Here is an 18,308-nt window from a genome sequence, read left to right as displayed (position 1 = left end):
CTGTTAGGTAGGTGATCCGATCTATCACCTCCAGAGAAAGGGAAGAGCCTAGAAGATGTAAAAGGAAATTTAGGTTGATAGTTTTCTGTCTGGTAAGAACTCATTTATCAATAGACACAGTTGGGAAACCCTTATGTCTTCATAGATGTAGTTGTGAAATCCTCACTTCTGTATTGTTTTGTCATTATACTTCCCACCCTGCTATTGTTTATTAGCATGGTCTCTGTCTGGTTCTGTGATTGTTTCTGTCTGCTGTATAATTAATTTTGCTGGGTGTAAACTAATTAAGGTGGTGGGATATAATTGGTTAGCTAATCATGTTACAATATGTTAGGATTTGCTAGTTAAATTTCAGTATAGTTAAGATATGGTTTCAGTACGGTTAAGGTATAGCTAAGAATTAATCATTTTAATAAGATAAAGTATACTATGTAAATTAGGGGCAAACAGGAAGTAAGTTGGGATTCAAAAGTAAGGAAAAAGGAAAAAGCTTGCTGGAAGTTCACCCCAATAAACATTGAATTGTTTGCACCTTTGGACTTCGGGTATTGTTGCTCTCTGTTCATGTGAGAAGGACCAGGGAAGTGGGAGAGTGAAGGAATAAGCTCTCTAACACCATACATCTGTCCCACAGAGACCAAAGTAAAAAACCAATGTGCATAGGTATCTATACTTCACTTATCGGTTCCTCAATTTTTCTTATTGCAGGCAGCAAATATCTAATTTCAGTCATTTCTTCTGATCAAAATCAGAATAATTAAACTTCAGAAAAATCACTCATTTCATATTAGTTGGTTGGGCTGCATCGGTTTTTCCTGCTATTGTTGTCTACAGGAAGGTAGAGTGGTGTTTTACAGGGTATTCCCTCTGGATTATGTAGTGTTTTAAATGAGTACAGGAAGTCAATGAAGGTTATGAAATAGGAATAATACAACAAGGACAAATAAACATAAAACATTGCTGGGGTCAAAATACTGGCTTAAATTTATGTCATTGTTATTTTATATTCTGAATTCCCATAAAACAGGCAAAAATGTTAGGTAAATGCACTGATTTGAAGACAAGAGATTTTGTTTTGAAAAATCATAATGTCACAAAACACCTAAATTTAAAATAGTTGTATTATTAATGACATTTTTATTTTATAAATAGATACTATTTTACGTGTGTTTATAAAAATGTTACCTTCCTACATAACACATCTGCTCTATCTCTGACTCTCACCCACTTGCTTTGCTGACTAAAACAAATTCTTACTCCTGTTGGCACTGCAGAACCAGCTCAGTTAATTTCTATTCAGGCTTGTGAATCATCAACAGAATTGTCAGCTAAATTCTAATTGCAGAATGTTTATTACTAGTGATGATGTCTGAGGCAGAAAGACTCCAGCTTCATTGTCAGATCACAGATTGCATTGCTAGCTGGTGACTGGGTAGCTTCAGAGGTGAACAGAAATGCTTTACAGAGTTTGAATGGAGAGAAATTTGGGGTGTAGCTTGTAGCTTCTCCTGGTGGTGGTGGGTAGAGTACCATTGTAATTTGTATAGGAGATTGTTTGCCCTCTTGTTTCAGAGTAGCAGCCGTGTTAGTCTGTATTTGCAAAAAAGAAAAGGAGTATTTGTGGCACCTTAGAGACTAACAAATTTATTTGAGCATAAGCTTTCGTGAGCTACAGCTCACTTCATCAGATGCATTCATCCGATGAAGTGAGCTGTAGCTCACGAAAGCTTATGCTCAAATAAATTTGTTAGTTTCTAAGGTGCCACAAGTACTCCTTTTCTTTTTTGCCCTCTTGGACACCACAAAGTACATATGCAGTTGCTATGGAGGAAGGAATTGTATAAAGGCCATCCAAAATCCCAAAGTAAGGGAAAGCCTTGCAAACCCTATTTTGCCCTGAGGAAAACCAGAGTCATTGTCCTAAGGGGGTTAAGAGAGTACACCTGGCATAAGTTCAGGGGAACAGAAGACTAAAAGAACCCATGCTCACCCAAGTCTCTGGTGGCCTCTACATAAAAAATCCCAAATCCTGTGTACCCCTAGTTCCTGTTGATTTCATGGAAATTAATTACGGAGCTGCAATTAATATCTATATAGAAACTCAACTGTCAAAAGTAAAAGGGCCCAAGCTTTTAAATGACTGTGTTCTCCGTCCTGAGAAGTATTAAGGTTCCATCCTGATCTACTGAAGCTCAGTCTTGACTTTCAATACTAATTAATGTACTTATATAGTGTACTGTCATTTCAAGTAGGCTCTGTATATTACATTAGTATACTAACATAGCGTAACTATACTTAATGTATGATGTATCAATACTGTATGTATACTCTTTGACTCCACAAATCAAACTAATGACTTTATTGCATTGAAATCCAGTGAACATCCCAAAGTTACATTTTTGGTAACTTTTCCCCATTCCCTATCAAAAATGATTTTATAAATCTATTTGAAAGTTGTGTAACTAGAAATATACAGTACCAAAGCTAAGGTCACCATTAATAAAGCTGTTACCTTTTCTTCCTTTTCTGCATTTGTATCCCTCATGACTTTTCTACACTCTCCTCCCTTCATCTGTTATCTTACCCTTTTACTACTTTTCCTATGCGTCTCCTTTCCTAATTTTCTTCCATTACCTGATTCATCATTTCTTTTTAATCACTCCTCTTGCAGTGTCACACCTGCAATGATGGGGGAAATTGAGTTATGTCTTATTCCCCACACAAAAGCTTGACCCAAAGAGCTGGCTTCAGCATGAAACTTACTTGGGTCAGACCATCTCTATTTTACCATATTTAGAGACGGGCTTAAGTTGCCAACTAGAGATACAGATCTGAATTTCAAATATTAAAAAGTTGGGAATATTTGGAACCTAGGTTTTGGTTTAAACCTCTCTCTAATGTGTTTGGCTTTTTAGAAAACATTGTGTAATAAATTATTTGTAAAAAAGTAGGCAATAGATCATAAAAAGACATTAAAATAATGTTACAGCTCTAACTTAAAAATAAAAAGCCATGATATACAATAATAAGGATGAAGATCTTTTCTTAACACATGCTGTTGCATCTTATGCTTTATGCTTTTTAGAAGTCTGCATGCAATAAGAGATCACCCTCTATGTTCTTAAAGGCTTAGGCAAAAATGCGGGGGAGTAACGTTTTTGTAGTTTCATATTCAAAATATAATATACTCACTTATATTTAAAGAAAATTAAGCTGGAGTATTTCATCTTTGTTATCATCTCTTAATTGGTATGGCTCATATAATAGTCTCTCTGGCATAACCTCACCCTTAGAACGACTGAACAGCTACCGTCCAAAGTCTTCATTGTTGTGAAACTTTTAGCTGGTTTTGCTTTCATTTTTAAATATTCATTGCCCATAATGCACTAGTAGATAAATAAAGCTCAAAATATGCTAGGTACTTTATATCATTTCAACTAATATAATTTTAGAGTCAGTAGTGTGCCCTTTTTTTCCATTACATTACGGCTGGAAACCACAGTTGAGTTTTCTCTCATGAGTGGGAATAGCATTGCAAAGTATCCCCTAACCATAAAATGTCAGCAAAATGAGTGTCATATATAGAGATTAAATCAGCCAGGAATATGGTTGGTCCGCTAGTAGTGGGTTATCAACGTGTCTTGATCTCCCTCCCACTGCTGCCCTCGACTAACTATTTTATTTTAAGAGTTTCCTTTCTTTCTTTCTGTGTGAGTGAAATCAATATGACAGGTTTCAGAGTAGCAGCTGTGTTAGTCTGTATTCGCAAAAAGAAAAGGAGTACTTGTGGCACCTTAGAGACTAACACATTTATTAGAGCATAAGCTTTCGTGAGTTACAGCTCACTTGAAGTGCCACAAGTACTCCTTTTCTTTCTGTGAAATCAATATGTGAAACATGGGTGTCATTTAAAACAAACCAACCCTTTCCATTATTAAAAGGAAAAGGTTGAATCTGAGCTAATGCTCAACAGACAGAAGAAAATACTCAAGCATTGTTTTCACTGGGATGTGTTGAAGCAGATATGTTAAGCTCTGGCTCATTTACAAGGTATTAATGGCAACTGCTGCACCCTGGGGCAAACATTACAACATTCTTGCTAAATTGGTATATATATTGCAAAATTATCTGACTTTAAGTTACTGATTCATACATACAGCTTCAGTTCCACTTTAATGAAGATCTTCCCCTTAATAGTTCACCTAATCATCTTGTTAGTCTGCTAGTTGCGGCCTCTTCATTGAGAAATCTTAGCTATGGTAGAGACTAGTGTCTGTCCATTTGCACAGTCCAGCCACCACTGATGTTGGCTAGTCTTTTGTATTATTTATACCACAAGGACAAGTGATTTGTTTGTTTGGAATGGGACTGATTTGCACAGTGATTCTATGAAAAATGTAGATGTAATTTAAAAAATAAATTTTACCCTTTCCCATTTATAAGTGAATGTCAGCCTATTTAGATAGTTTTGGAGTGGGTGATGGGTAGATGGAAAATGCTATCATCTCTTTTAATATAACTCAAAGATGCTTGAAGAAATTACTGTTAGAGATAGAAATGATCTAGTATTGTCTTCAGTCCTGTGTAGTTAATTAACTTTATCAAATACTGGCTCATTGATGGTATTCTTGACAAATACAGCAGCCCAAAGAAATTCTTACAGCTGGAGTCTCAAGAAAAACTGAAGAGAGGCCCAACTTTTCTAGTTCTCTATTCCTTAGCCAGAATAATACAAGAAAGTATTTTGAGATGTAATCACAGGAGAATCTCAGTTTCTAGCCCTCTTTATTGCAAAGAAAAATAATTAAAACATGGACCCAAAAGGCTTAAAAACCAGAAGGCACAAAAAAAAGAACCCACATTGTTTTATTTTTTGAAATCTCATGATTTTGGGGGGCCTGACTCATGATGTTTGTACCCTTGCATTTGACAATTGTGGCTTTGTCTCCAGTGGGATTCCAGATACCAATACAGCTGAACCTGTAGAAATCCCTAGTGTAAACATGGTTCAGACCAGTTCAGTATGATCTGCAGAGGTAGAGATCATGTGTACACTAGAGGTTTGCATTGGTAGAGCTACAACAATGGCTCAAATTCCGGTGTAGATAAGGCCTTAGTTATATGTTTGCTATGAAAAGTATAAGGACAGAAAGTGGGCCAGGCATTTTTTTAACTGTTTCTAATAACTGTTGCTATAGTATCTATGACAGGTTTCAGAGTAGCAGCTGTGTTAGTCTGTATTCGCAAAAAGAAAAGGAGTACTTGTGGCACCTTAGAGACTAACACATTTATTAGAGCATAAGCTTTCGTGAGAAGTGAGCTGTAGCTCACGAAAACTTATGCTCTAATAAATGTGTTAGTCTCTAAGGTGCCACAAGTACTCCTTTTCTTTTTATAGTATCTATGAATCCATGATACAACTGAACTGTCAAAAAACTGAAATTGGAAATGTTTCACTGAATCCCTTATCTCTGAAGCATGTATTGTGTGAAGTGCCTAAAATTAAATCAAAATGACATTCTTATTCTGAATAGGTGTGTCTTAACAATAAGTAGCTATTTCTTTAAAAATAAGAAATTGTGATAGCATCTAAAATATGTTCTTTTGGGCTAGGTAGAGGCATGTGGTTTTGAATCTCTCTGTTTCTCAGCTTAAGACACTTGCTGACAATACTCTGAAACAGATCAAAATCTAGACAATAAAATGGAGACTTCACCAGCTCTGTGTGAGGAGTGATAAAGTCTATATGCTTGCAGTAATCCTGAGATAAGCAACAGTTTGCGTTTTCTTTGTACATTACTGCCATCTGCTGCATTTTCTCAAACAACAATTTTTCAAAATTATAGCCAGGAGCAATGGGGGAAAAAAAGCCCCTCCAAAAAAAAATAAAAATTGTTTCTGCAACATCGGATATCCAGTAATTTTGTTATTAAGTCACTTAAAAAACAGCTCTCTCAGTTGTCTATCAACTGAAACAATATTTTAATAAGGGAACAGAGAGCGACTACGGCTTAGTAATTTGCTTATATTTCCCATCATGCACATTTGTTGCAATCTAAGATCTCATTCTGTTGTCTAAATTTTCAAAGAAATGGAGGCAGATGATGTCATGAATGTTGGTTGCTGTTTGTGACACAAAATGCATGACATGTGATGATAATTTGCTTTGCTATTGCTAGTAAAAGAAATCATGCTAAGCTTTTTAATATACTGTTTTCAGAGATTTATATACAAGCTGAGAAAGTCTTTCTTTTGGCTGGTCCGATGGTAGTGGGTTATCAGAAATTATTACTGTTAGTTTAACTAACCTTTCTATATTCCACCCCACTGCTAACTTTGACTGGTCTTTTTTCAGTCTTAAGGGGGAAAAAAAAAAAAAGAAGATTCAATGCACTATAGCAGGGGTCAGCAACCTTTAAGAAGTGGTGTGCTTCATTTATTCACTCTAATTTAAGGTTTCACATGCCAGTAATACATTTTAACATTTTTAGAAGGTCTCTTTCTATAAGTCTATAATATATAACTAAACTATTGTTGTATGTAAAATAAATAAGGTTTTTTAAATGTTTAAGAAATTTCATTTAAAATTAAATTAAATTAAAATGCAGAGCCCCCCCGACCAGTGGCCAGGACTCGGGCAGTGTGAAAATCAGCTTGTGTGCCACCTTTGGCACACATGCCATAGGTTGCCTACCCTTGCACTATAGGCTACATCTAATAGTCTGCAGTCATACTCTGTGCTGGGAGCCTGTCAAAGCTCACTTTGGGCTGGATCATGAATTGGGAAAACAACATAACTAAGGCTGTTAAGTTTCAGAGTAGCAGCCGTGTTAGTCTGTATTTGCAAAAAGAAAAGGAGTACTTGTGGCACCTTATTTAAATTTAAATTTGTTAGTCTCTAAGGTGCCACAAGTACTCCTTTTCTTAAGGCTGTTAAGAAAGTCGTAATTTTTTGTTTCAAAAGTTGTGGCCATAGTTTGTCAAAGTTGCTGTTTTGGTGAGGGGCCAAATTTGAGTGTCATTGTGACCCTGTGAGGGAGTAGCACTTAGACCTGGCCCACGGGGTCACAATGCCATTCTATTTTGTGGCAACTATAACAAGTTGCAGTTTCCACAGAAACGCATGGTCCACACTTTTTCTTACAGCCTTAAACATAATAAAACGCAAAGACTTGATTGTGCCTGCCTCCACTCCACCATATCATAGACAGTTATGTTTTTAATAATTTAAGTGGAAGATTGGCTGATAGAAGCTCTTGTACGAAACTGTAAATTCACAAGTATTCTATCATTTTCTGTCAAATACAGTAACTCCTCACTTAACGTTGTAGTTATGTTCCTGAAAAATGCGACTTTAAGCAAAACGATGTTAAGTGAATCCAATTTCCCCATAAGAATTAATGTAAATGAGGGGGAGGAGTTAGGTTCCAGGAATATTTTTTTTTTGCCGGACAAAAGATTTTATATATATATATATATATATATATATACACACACACACACACACAGAATATAAGTTTTAAACAATTTAATACTGTACACAGCAATGATGATTGTGAAGCTTGGTTGAGGTGGTGGAGTCAGAGGGTGGGATATTTTCCAGGGAATGCCTTACTGCTAAATGATGAACTAGCAATTGGCTGAGCCCTCAAGGGTTAACTCATTGTTGTTAATGTAGCCTCACACTCTACAAGGCAGCAGGAATGGAGGGATGGGAGACAGTATGGCAGACAGAGACAGAGACACACATCTTGCCTGTGAGAGAGAGAGATGCGCATTTGCCCTTTAAGTATGCTGACTCCACTCTTAAGTACACTACCTTGTTAAGTTAATCAGCAAGCTGAGACCCCAGCAGCTGCTGCCAGGAAGCTCCCTTCATCCTGAGCCCTGTCGTGCATCCCCCCTGCTCTATGGAGATGGAGTAAGCAGGGTGCAGGAGCAGGGGGACACCCTGACATTAGCCCCCCCATCCTCCCTCCCCCCACACCAAGCAGGAGGCTCCCAGGAGCAGCTCCAAGGCAGAGGGCAGGAGCAGCACAGGGCAGTGGGGGGAGAAACAGCTGAACTGCCCAGCAATTGATAGCCTGCTGGGTGGCTGCTGCACAGGGAACTTAGGGGAGCGGGGAGCTGATAGGGGGCTGCCGGTCCACCCAGGTTCCAAGCCCCCACCAACTAGCTGCAATGGGCTGCTCTTCCTGCAAGCAGTGGACAAAGCAGGCGGCTGCTAAACAACATTATAAGGGAGCATTGTGCAACTTTAAACGAGCATATTCCCTAATTGATCCTAACGTAACACCAAAACAACGATAACCAGGACGACTTTAAGTGAGGAATTACTGTACAACTTTCCTGATGTTATTCTTTTTTCATGAAGGGTTATGGTTAATTGTTTTTGCTAAAAAGCAAGCAAGAGGGAATAGTAGGAAAAATGCATTTATATGTATTATAAGGCTTGGATGATATGCATTACTTGATCTTAAGAGACTTAGGTTGACTTAGTGAACTAGTTGCATTTACTTTTAAGAAGCCATGGAGAACTAGGGAGGAATCAACACAGTAGAAAAAAAGCAAATATGGCACCAGACTTTGGGGGAGAGGAGGAAAGAGAGATGAAGGTGCAGCAGGCTAGACCAATCTTTGCAATCATCGAAACATCTGATAAGTCCATCAGTCTCTGGTAAAACATAACCAGTGTTAAAAAAGGACATTTTTGTAAACATATGGAAGACCATGAGTATATATGGGTTTGTAAAAATGAGTTACAATATGGGTTACTTTGTAAGCTCATTGAAGTAAGGACTGGCTCTCTGTTCTGTGTTTGTACAGTGCCTATCACAACAGGGTCCTGGTCCATAGGTCGGACTTCAGGGCACTGCAGTAATATAAATAAATAATACATATTAAAGAACAATTTGTGCCAGCCAAAACTGACTTTTTTTAAAAAAAAATAAACCTAAGCCCTAGAATCCTAGACCTGCAGCTAATAGCACCCACAAGGACTGCTGCACCTATGCATTTCCCCATTGACTTCAATGGGACTCATCATGTGTACAGCAGTCTGCTATTAGCAGCAGGATCAGCACCGTAGCCTATTAAAAGGATTTAACATATATGATCTATCTGGACTCTAGTAAAGCATGTGATTCAATGCCTTACAAAATCTTATATAAAAATTAATTAAAATTGGTAATGTCACAGATTGAAAATTAGTCGGAGGATTGTTTGAAAAAGGATAACAATAAATCATGTGTTCTACACATACTCTCAGGTTTCAGAGTAGCAGCCGTGTTAGTCTGTATTCGCAAAAAGAAAAGGAGTACTTGTGGCACCTTAGAGACTAACAAATTTATTAGAGCATAAGCTTTCGTGAGCTACAGCTCACTTCATCGGATGTAGCTCACGAAAGCTTATGCTCTAATAAATTTGTTAGTCTCTAAGGTGCCACAAGTACTCCTTTTCTTTTTACATATACTCTGTGCAGAATAATGTGTCTACACAACCTACCCCATTCCGTCAACCTAACGGGCTCTTAAAATCAACTTCTGTACTCCTCCCTGGCGCGGGGCATAGCGCTAAAATCGACCTTGCTGGATCGAATTTGAGGTAGATGCAGATGCAATTTGATGGTACTGGCCTCTGGGAGCTATCCCAGAGTGCTCCAATGTGACCGCTCTGGACAGCACTTTCAACTCCGATGCACTAGCCAGGTATACAGGAAAAGCCCCAGGAAATTTTGAATTTCATTTCCTGTTTGGTCAGCATGATGAGCTCAGCAACACAGGTGACTATGCAGTCCCCCCAGAATTGCAAATGAGCTCCAGCATGGACCGAAAGGGAGACACTGGATCTGATTTCTGTATGGGGAGAAGAATCTGTGCAGGCCGAACTCTGATCAAAAAGAAGAAATGCTAATATATATGCCAAAATCGCACAGGGCATGGTGGAGAGAGGTTACAACAGGGACACACAGCAGTGCTACGTGAAAGTTAAGGAGTTCAGGCAAGCCTACCAAAAGACAAAGGAGACAAACGGTCGCTCAGGATCAGAGCCCCATACGTGCCGCTTCTATGATCAACTGCATGGCATTCTAGGGGGACCCTACCATTACCCCACCACTGTCCATGGACACCTGCAAGGGGAGAGTCTCACGCAACAGGGAGGAGGATTTTGTGGATGAGGAAGAGGAGGAGGAGGAGAAGCAGCAGGCAAGCGGTGAATCCAGTGCATCCATTCTCCCCAGCAGCCCAGGACCTTTTCATCACCCTGAACCAATACCCTCCCATGGTGAGATCCCCAACCCTGAAGCCAGAGAAGGCACCTCTGCTGAGTGCACATTTGTATCTACAGTACAGGGTTTAAAAGCAATATGGATTAATGTCTGATTTGCCCTGAAGAGTTGGGATGCATTCGCAACCAATACAGCTACTGGAAAAGTCTGTTAATGTGTCTGGGGATGGAGCGGGAATCCTCCAGGGATTCTCCATGAAGCTTTCCTTTGCAGAAGGTTTCTGGGGAGGGCTGCCTTATTTCATCCTCCAAGGTATGACACTTTACGCCAAGCCAGTAGCAAGTAGTGTGGAGTCACTGCAGCACAAAGCAAGGCAGTGAATGGTCTTGGGTTTTGGTCACATTCAAGCAACATTTGGTCTATATCTTTCTGTGTTAGCCTCAGGAGAGTGATATCCTTCATGGTCACCTGGTTGAAATAGGGGAATTTTTGTAAGGGAACAGTAAAAGGACCCCGTTCATGCTGGGCTGTTTGCACGTGGCTAAAAGAGATCATCCCGGAGAATAGCCACATGGCAGGGGGAGGGGTGAAGGGATCATCCCAGAGAATAACCAGGCAGTGGCGTGGGGGGAGGTGCGTGCTGCACATCCACCAGAAAACCGCAGCCCATCCTTCTAATGTGAAACCCAAATGGCATTGCTTGCTATGGGAAAGGAGTTTGAAACCATTCCCACATGTTATGAAAGCGTAAGAAGCCAATCCCACGTACCCTTCGGCTTACCGTGGCTGCCTGGAAACAGAATTCTGTTGCCCAGCCAGGTGTGATGTGTCACCATACCGGCAGGCGCTCGATATAAAAGGAAAATGCGACCTTGTACCTAAAGCCATCTGCTGTGAATTGCTTGATTCACTGTGAAAGAGTCTCCCTTTTGTTCTCCGAAATGTATCATCTTATATTTTACTCTCCCTTTTTATCCCCCCACAGGTGCAAATGTTGCTATGCTCCCCTTATCATCTCTGTCCCTGAGGTTATCCCAGATTAGAAGGCGAAAAAAATGCACTCGTGATGACATGTTTTCCGAGCTCATGCAGTCCTTCCGCACTGATAGGGCACAGCTTAATGCATGGAGGCATTCCGTGGCAGAGGCCAGGAAAGCATTAGGTGAGCGTGATGAGCAGAGGCAGGAGGCGATGCTGAGGCTAATGGGGGAGCAAACGGACATGATGAGACGTCTGGTGGAGCTGCAGGAAAACCAACAAGAGCACAGACCCCTGCTGCATCCATTGTAAAGCCACCTGCCCTCCTTCCCAAGTTCCATATCCTCCTCATCCAGACACCCAAAAACATGGGTGGGGAGACTCTGGGCATCCAGCCACTCCACTCCAGAGAATGGCCCACGCAACAGAAGGATGTCATTCAAACAGTTTTGATTTGTAGTAGGGCTACAATAAGCAATGTGGCCTTGTCCTTCCCTCCTTCACCACCCCACCCAGGCTACCTTGTCAGTTATCTCACTTTTTTTTAATTTATAAAGAAAGAATGAATGGTTTCAAAACAACAGTTATTTTATTTCCTTTGCCAGCTGTGATCAAAGTGGGGAGGATGGTTGGCTTACAGGGAATTAAAGTCAACAAAGGGGGTGGGTTTGCAGCAAGGAGAAACACACACAACTGTCACACCGTAGCCTGGCCAGTCATGAAACTGGTTTTCAAAGCCTCTCTGATGTGCAGTGTGCCTACCTGTGCTCTTCTAATCGCCCAGGTGTCTGGCTGCTCAAAATCGGCCACCAGGCAATTTGCCTCAACCTCCCACCCCGCCATAAATATCTCCCCCCTACTCTCACAGATATTATTGAGCACACAGCAAGCAGCAATAACAATGGAAATGTTGGTTGCACTGAGGTCTAACCTACTCAGCAAACAGTGCCAGCGAGCTTTTAAATGTCCAAATGCACATTCTACCACCATTCTGCACTTGCTCAGCCTATAGTTGAACTGCTCCTTACTACTGTCCAGGCTGCCCGTGTACAGCTTCATGAACCATGGGAGCCAGGGGTAGGCTGGGTCCTCAAGATAACTATTGGCATTTCAACATCTCCAGTGGTAATCTTCTGATCTGGGAAGTAAGTCCCTTCTTGCAGATGCTTGAACTACCCGGAGTTCCTAAAGATGCGAGCGTCATGCACCTTTCCCAGCCATCCCACACTGATGTCGGTGAAACGTCCCTTGTGGTCCACCAGGGCTTGCAGCACCATTGAGAAGTACCCCTTCTAGTTTATGTACTGTTGGGAAAGGTGGTCAGGTGCCAAGATAAGGATATGCGTTCCATCTATCCAGTAGCGTAGCCGGGGGGGGCGGGAGCGGCCACTCCCCCTCTGAGCACAAGTGGCACCTTTTTAATTTATAGGTACCTTTTTAAATTTTTACTCACCTGGCAGCACCCCAGGTCTTCGGTGGCAGGGGTCTTCATGCGCTCCAGCTCCTCAGTGGCACGGGTTTTCACACGCTCCGCCTCGGTGGGGACCTTCACTCACTCCGGGTCCTTGGCGGCATTTCGGTGGCAGGGGCCCTCAGTGCCACCGAGGACCCGGAGCACCGCCCAGTGAGGACAAGCAGGTGGCACCTTTTTTTATGTCCGCTGCCGCTGTTTGCTCCACCTAGCCACACCACTGCGTCTATCGCCCCACCACAGTTAGGCAGCAGCAAAGCCATATATTGCAGCAAAGCCATCCAGTATGACCTGCACATTTCCCAGAGTCACTACCCTGGATAACAGAACATCAATGATTGCGTTGGCTACTTGGATCACAGCAGTCCCCACAGTAGATTTGTCCACTCCAAATTGATTCCCAACTGACCGGTAGCAGTCAGACGATACAAGCTTCCACAGGGCTATTGCCACTCACTTCTCAACTGTCAGGGCAGCTCTCATCTTAGTATTTCTGTGCTTCAGGGCAGGGGAAAGCAACTCACACAATTCCATGAAAATGGCCTTATGCATGCGAAAGTTTCGCAGCCACTGTGAATCACCCCCATACCTGCAACACTATGCAGTCCCACCAGTCTGTGCTTGTTTGCCATGCCCAGAATCGGCATTCAACTGTATCAACCAGCCGCACTGCTACCATGATGTCCCAATGCCACAGCCCGTGCTTTCAGGAAGGTCTGTGTCCATGTCCTCCTCACAATCGTCCTCATACTGGTATCTCTTAGCCAGGTTCTGCACATACTGCAGGATAATGCGTTAGGTGTTTACAATGCTCACACTAGCAGTGCTGAGCTGAGCAGGCTCCATGCTTGCCATGCTATGGCGTCTGCATAGGTAACCCAGGAAAAAAGCGCAAAATGATTGTCTGCCGTTGCTTTCATTGAGGGAGGGAGGGAGGGAAGGGAGACGGACGACATGTACCCAAAAGCACCGCAACAATGTTTTTGCCCCATCAGGCATTGGGAGCTTAACCCAGAATTCCAATGGGCAGCAGAGACTGCGGGAACTGTGGGATAGCTACCCACAGTGCACCACTCCATGAGTCGATGCTAGCCACAGTATTGAGAACGCACTCCGCCGACTTAATGAGCTTAGTGGGGACACAAACAATTGACTGTATAAAATCGATTTCTAAAGATCGACTTCTATAAAATCGACCTAATTTCATAATGTAGACATACCCTCAATAGTGTAGCTATACCAATTTATATCAGCTGTGTTTATGGTTCTAGTAGCTGGTGGTCACCACCACTTCAGTATAGATTGAGTTCTAACTAACTTCTCTCTGTTAAGTGTTCATACTTTTATCAAACAAATGACTTTTAGTCTGAAGTTGTCAGTGTTTGGTCTCACAATGAAGGTTAAAATTATTATGGAATAACTGAGCAAAACCAATTCAACTGCTTTTGAGTTAGATGAACATGAAAAAAATACTCTAGTCTCATATGTTCCAACCAGACAGTTTATGTGAACAAAAATAAAGAGATTGTTCATGTTAGAAACAAAAAAGCCTGGTTTGTTTCATAGACCTCATTGAAATTTGAGAAACCATCCAAGTTTGAGAAAAAATTAGCTCAGTATTTTAAAATTTAATGCATGAATGTTAGAACTGCCCTTTGATTTTTGTTGTTAACATACAACTCCCATTGACTTCAATGGGATTTAAGTGGGACCAGTGCCCTCAAAGCTCTGCACAGGGGTCATGGCAGGTCTGTGGTAACTATTATAGTTCATAGGCTGGACCAGAAGCTACAGAGAGGCTGTGCTACAGCCACACAGCCCGCTTGGGGATCAGGAGTGGTGGATTATATTCCTCCAATCCGCAGGGAGTTAGTTCACTGGTGCAATACCTGATTACAAAGGCTTTGTGCAGGGCAGGTGAGTGCATGTGTATAGTTCCCATATGTTGTTACTGGGTAATACAGATAATTGAAAATGTTAGTTTGCCATCTTCTTTGTGATCATAAATTACACAACATCATCTGCTTGTGTGTGTTCTCTGGCTCTCTCTTTGTGTATCTGCTAAGAAAGTGTCTGCTATCATCATGCTTTCTGAATGCAAATTAGAGAAAATGTCCAGTGCAAAAGGCATTTATACGTGTATTTATAATGTTCAACTTATTTCAATCGCAAAGTATGATTAAAATATACGGCCAACTAAATATCAAATCACTGGACCCTCTTGGTGCCATTTCTAATAGATAAAGAAACATGTCACAAAAATGACCACCATTAATTGGCCCCCTTACTGACAGTGTCAGGAAGACTGGCCATGTTGGCTAACATGTCCTTAGCGTCTGGGGTGGAATGTCCTTCAGGTCAGGCCCATGCACATTGATGGGGCAGTCAGCAATATCAATCAGAGGCACAATTACCCCCTCCACCTCTTTGCTGTGGGGAAGGAATAAGTTACATCACAACTTTGTGTGTGCTCAGATAGTTAAGACTGACCAGTGAATGAGGAGGGCTGAACCATGGCCTGGCCCTTGCAGCAGGTAGTGTCAGGTGAGTAGATGTTCCTCTACCACAGCTAGAATCCAGGCTAAGCAGGTAAGATGGGGGAGGCCTTATTCCCCTTGTCCCCTGTACAGCCAATGGAGCACCATGACAATTTAACCCTGTGTAAACAAAAAATCCCCAAAATATTTTCATGTCTTTCTAAGAGTATTTTATTTCTGGTTTGTGTCTTTGTCGCGTTGCTGTGAAATGCTCACCTGCTGCAGCAGCAGGAGAGTGTAATGCTGAGGTTATAGTATGGAGAGACCCAAGTCTTAGATCACTTGACATAAAGATCTTTAGTTTCTTAAATTCAGCACATCATGCAGATGTAGAATTGATATATAGCCCATTCATCGATGATCTTGGCCTCCTAAAGGGTTATCAAGTCATTCTGCTACCATGCCATGATCCTCTAGAGCGCCAGTTCTTCAGTTTGATCATTATGTTGACTACATGGTAAAGAGATGTTCTAATTGGTCAGAAGATTGGCAGATGAATAGATGGTTGACAAATGCAAGCTGATGCAAACTGGAAGGAATAATTTTAACATTGCTAGGTTCAAAATTAACTGTAACCACTTAGGGAAAAGACCAATGCAATTTTGTGGATAGCTTTATGAAAATATCTGCACAATGGGCCAAAAAAAACCAGATAAAATGTTAGGAGGTGTAAGGAATGGAATTGACATTATAAAACTTTCAGGGCACTTTTTAAGTACAAATCCCTGGTACTCCCTCACTTGGAAGATGGTGTTCAGTTCTGGCGTTTCAATTTCAAAACCAGCAAAAATTTAAAAAAGAGGGCAGAGGACAGGATGAAAATGTTTAAATGCATGGAAAGACATCCATTTGAAGAGAAATTGAAAAGATGGACTGTGTAGTGAAGATAGGAGATCAGTAGACAGAGATGTGAGAAAGGTATGTAAAATATTGAATGACATGGGGAAAGTAAAGCAGGAAGTTTGCTTACCCTTTATTATAATAAAAGAACAAGAGGAGATCCAATTAAACCGAAATGCAACAAATGTAAAACTCACAAAGGAAATATTTCTCCCCCTCTCTCCCTTCCCCCTCCCCCCCCCGCACACAATGCACAACTAACCTGTGGAAATCATTCCACAACATGTTATGGAGGCAGGATTCATAAAAAGGGATACAACATGTATATGGCTGATCCATATAGGATACTTTTTTCAGGGTATAAACCAACCAGTAACTGAAGAGGTTTAGGAAAAAGCTTCCTTTAGGGGCAGGTTATTCCATCTTTGCATACTACAGAGATTTTTGCAGCTTCCTTTAGGAACTGTCTACTCTCAGATGTTGGCCAGCCCTAGACGGACCACTGGTTGGGATTTACCATGGTTGATCAACATTTTTGTATTCTTAATGGACCATTTCCCTTCTCAGCACCACAGCCACCAATGCTTGGTTTTCAAACAGTTTCATTCTTTAGATACGCTTAAAGAGCTCTACTAACCATTAATTTTCTAAAGATTCAAACCTGAGAATCACTGCTCAAGAGCATTTTGTGGCTCTCCAGAACTCCAATCTTTTGATAGGACATGAAGATAGATCTCTGAACATTAGAGAACACCAACAGTTCAGCAGCATACATTGTTGAATATTTGGCTGTAAACATTTTCAGAAAAACAGTCTGTGCAGATTTAATTAATTAGTTAACTGGCATTTCTCTGGCACGAATCCCAGTTGTAACTGAGTACCTACTGACAGCTGGCAACTGACTATTCCTCCACATTAAAAAAAAAAGTAATGAAATAAACCAAATAAAATGCTCAATAGTTAGTTGTGAATGGATATTTTACAATTGTTCTTGGAAAAGCAGTGAAACAGGCAAGAGTACAAGCAGTTGAAGACAGCAGAATCTCACAGTTATGAAATACACCACAATTTGGAGCAATATTGTTGCCTATGGGCTTTCACAAAATAAACCTGACATATATCATTGTATTTAGTGGGATCCCAGTAAAGGTTCAGGCTGCTCTCGATAACATGGCTTCATCTATACTAGAATGTTGCATTGTTTTAACTAAAATCAATTTAAAATTCATCTAGTTAAATCGGTGTAAATGCCTAATGTGCACACACTTAAACCAGTTTATACCTTTTCCTAATTAAGTTAAATTGATATAAGCAAAGTTTAACCCAGTTTAAAATGGGTCTACATTAGAGGTTTTCACTAGTTTAAATTGATAGATAGACTACATAGACAGAGGAATTTTATTATCATCTTAAAAAAAAACACCATAATTTTCCAGGAACTTCATCAGCTTGGGCTATGGAAATAAATATATACCTTACAAACACAAACCTACATTCATTTTTTTAGAAAACTGAAACTGAACTCTTACTTTTTGGTGGAGGGGAGGGGAAGTGGGAGAGGGAATATGCAGACTGGAACCTGCCTCACTGTTTTGATTCTGGATCTAACCAAAACTTGGAAGGAGCATCTTTCTGTATCCAGTTTGGATGCATGAACAGCTCATCTTACAGCATAGTATATGAGGCCAAATTATTAGCCCTCTAGCTAAGGAGGTATGAGGGAGCACTGTTCCCACCTGGAAATTTCTTTGCTACCATAGATTTATCTGGGCATAAGCTTTCGTGGGTAATAAACCCACTTCTTCAGATGCCGACTCCATGCATCTAAAGAAGTGGGTTTTTTGCCCACAAAAGCTTATGCCCAAATAAATCTGTTAGTGTTTAAGGTACCACTGGACTCCTTGTTTTTTGGTTGCAGACTAACATGGCTACCCCTCTAATATTTGCTACCATAGAAATAAGATGTGTTCCAGTTTCCCCCTTTCCCCCCAGTTTCTTAGTCTGAGTTTCCTCAGAGGAGTAGTCCTAAGGCCACAGAGTAGTAGTCACAGTTTTAGTAGCCCATGGGGGGGCATATTATTGACCGTGTTTCAGCTAAGTGAAGTACGGTGACTGTATTATGGTGCTGCAATAATAAAAGACGTGTAACCCTGCTAAGAAAGTGTCTGCAAGGAGGCTTAGGCCAGGTCTACACTACAAACTTACCTTGGTATAACTACGTCACTCAGATGAGTGAAAAATCCACACCCCTGAG

General features: G+C 40.9%; 1 long non-coding RNA gene across 1 annotated transcript; it reads left to right on the top strand.

Annotated features, from left to right (window-relative positions):
* The first annotated feature begins 211 nt into the window (after window positions 1–211).
* Window positions 212–17,944, top strand: LOC122458874. The gene is made up of 3 exons (XR_006279175.1): window positions 212–359; window positions 6,102–6,106; window positions 17,933–17,944. It is a non-coding gene; the product is annotated as an uncharacterized LOC122458874 (long non-coding RNA).
* Window positions 17,945–18,308: the final 364 nt, after the last annotated feature.

Source organism: Dermochelys coriacea, chromosome 2, assembly GCF_009764565.3.
Source record: "Dermochelys coriacea isolate rDerCor1 chromosome 2, rDerCor1.pri.v4, whole genome shotgun sequence".
NCBI lineage: Eukaryota > Metazoa > Chordata > Testudines > Dermochelyidae > Dermochelys > Dermochelys coriacea.
The sequence above is the reverse complement of the archived record's forward strand: the minus strand, read 5'-3'. Positions and strand labels throughout refer to the sequence as shown.